We start from the raw sequence: 2,486 nt of genomic DNA, 5'->3' as shown, positions 1-2,486 counted from the left end.
GACCTGTTAGGACTGCGGAGGTCAAGGGTAGCTGTAGGTTGATGCCCAAGGGAATCGTTTCATGAATAAAATGTGCATTGTGCTTGAGTATCCCTTGATGATGAGCAGCCATCTTGGACAAATAATAGTGCCGTGATAGCACAAGCGATGAGCCATGGCAATTCTGGAAGGGGAACATCAAGGTCAGGAGTGGCAAGTAATGGGTGATACTGAGTCCTGGACCCTCATAATCTTATGGGTCACTGGCTAATGGCAGTATGAAGATGCCCTCTGATGATACACCTTTCGTTAGCACATTTAAATCCACGTGAAGCTCTCAGGGGTGGCAGGGGAAGATTGTCTGTGTGTGTACACCCTGCACATTTCAATTAAGATTTATTGGAAACTTGAAAAATTTCTTTGGGGTTATTGAGAAGAGTTTAGACTTGCCTCTTCCTGAAGAGCCGTATTCTCCCAGCTGCATCAGTTTGGCTCAGTGAAATACTTCTTTACATAAGAAATTTAATATGTCACTATGCATCGTTCCGAACTTTGTGGACTGAAACATATTCTGTTTTGTTATTTCTCCTTTTAAATACTTCATCAGACCTACGGTTTCCCACCCAGTTATCTACTGGTTATCTTTATGAATTCAGGCAAATTCCTAGATGGTTTTTACTTTGTAAATAAAAAAATGTCCTTGCTGGTGATATGAAGTTGGAGAAAATACTTACAGATATTTTAAAGAAATGAATAACTTTTATACACAGCAGTATATCACTTGATTTTTAAAAATCAGAACATTATGTCAGGAATGGGATATTTCAGAATTAGAGTAACTGTGTGGATTCAGTTTGCAAAGGCTGCGAGCACAGCATTCCTCGTTTTGCCATTGTTGTCGTTGTCGTTCACAGAGCCCGTCCTCATGAGCCCTCCTTCAGTGTCGTCCCTCTCACCGTACTCTCTCAATGTGTCCTGGGAGAAGCCCGCAGATAACATGACAAGAGGAGAAGTTGTGGGGTATGACGTCACTATGCTTTCTGAACGGTCGCCTCCACAATTTATTCCAGTGGTGTTTTCACAGGTATCACTGTTTTCAACTAATGTCCTTTCAGAATTGAATTATGTCTTCATTTTGATATTTTCTGAGTTTGCAGAATTTAGTGACAGAATTCTCCCTTATGCATTCCTTAAAGGGGGCATTTATTTCCTCAAATAATGTTTTATGTACTAGGCCCTATATACTTATGTCACTTATTTTTTTCTAATGTAACTTTATATTGAAACAAAGTTGGTATAATTTTGTTTCATAAAATCTACTTTTTCCACTTAACACACATTCTTGAAAATCTTGCAAGCGGCTGACTTTCAGCAACTATGTACTATCATACTATTTGGACATACGATGATGTATTTAACCAGTCCACAATCAGTCCACAAATGTTGTATCAGTTCTTTTGGAAATATAAATAACATTGATAAGAACATCTTACATGGATGTTTTGCATATTTCTATTTCCTTAGAAAAAATTCCAAGGAATGGAATTTATCACAGCTTATAGCAAAGCTTATGAACACATTTAGGGTTTGGGGTAGATGATGACAAATTGCCTTGTAGTAATTCCTACTCCAGCTAGCAGTAATGAGAGTAATAATCATTGCTAATAGTCACTGAGCTTTACTGTGTACATGGACTAATTCATTTGAAAGATAAATACATACAAACACTCTTGGAGGATGAGAGGCTCTTGTCAGCCTATAGTTATGACTGGCCATTGTATTCCATTAGCCCATTTTATCAACATGGGGGTGGCCCTTGACAGAGACTGGCTGATGTCATCTGGACAAATAGCCATACTTGGCTATTTAGCACCTCTACTGAGGGAGATGCTTTCTGGCGGAGGTTAATGTGACAAGTTCTTCATGTGACACCCTCCTCCGTGAGGCTATTCGTGTTCCTCTCCCTCAGACTTCTTGGTTCCAGCCGAGTCACTGCCACAGAGTCTAGGTGTGTTCGACAAAATGGGTGACCAGATTCACTGCCCAAAGTTCTGGATAGCGAGAGGATATCTTCTTACTGCTGGTTTTTAGGGCAATCTCTTGATGGGGGCCTGCAACCACGTACTAAGACAACCCATCCATGAACCAAATTTTGTTTTTCTGCTCTTTTAAGGGATATCTTTCTTTAAGGACATCCAAGGCGTCATAGTTCTGAGCTGTGATTGTGCCACCAGTGTACGAATGGTGGACGCCATGGACATGGGGATGACTTGCTTGCAGAACATACAGTGCCTTGTGGCTCTGCTTGTGTCCATTGCCAGATATCTACTTCCCTTTTATGATGAGTCTCTGTTGGGCCCGTCTGACCTTAAGACATGGCATGTCCGGCTAACCCAGATCATGAGGACTAGCTCTGGCCGCAAGGTCACTTGATATACTTTTTAGTCAGACTCTCTGCTTTTACCAAGCCCAGTAGCATGCTAGGAGCTGTCTAGCAAATGCTGTGT

At 41.0% G+C, this 2,486-nt stretch overlaps 1 protein-coding gene across 1 annotated transcript in view; it reads left to right on the top strand.

Annotated features, from left to right (window-relative positions):
• USH2A (usherin) overlaps positions 1–2,486 on the top strand; it is a gene marked incomplete at its 3' end in the record, with an annotated part of 612,524 nt that overhangs the window by 185,167 nt on the left and 424,871 nt on the right. The gene's annotated exons all lie outside the window — the stretch shown is intronic.

The sequence above is a fragment of the Pteropus vampyrus genome, unplaced genomic scaffold (assembly GCF_000151845.1).
Source record: "Pteropus vampyrus isolate Shadow unplaced genomic scaffold, Pvam_2.0 Scaffold121, whole genome shotgun sequence".
NCBI lineage: Eukaryota > Metazoa > Chordata > Mammalia > Chiroptera > Pteropodidae > Pteropus > Pteropus vampyrus.
This window is presented reverse-complemented; position numbering and strand designations above follow the sequence as displayed.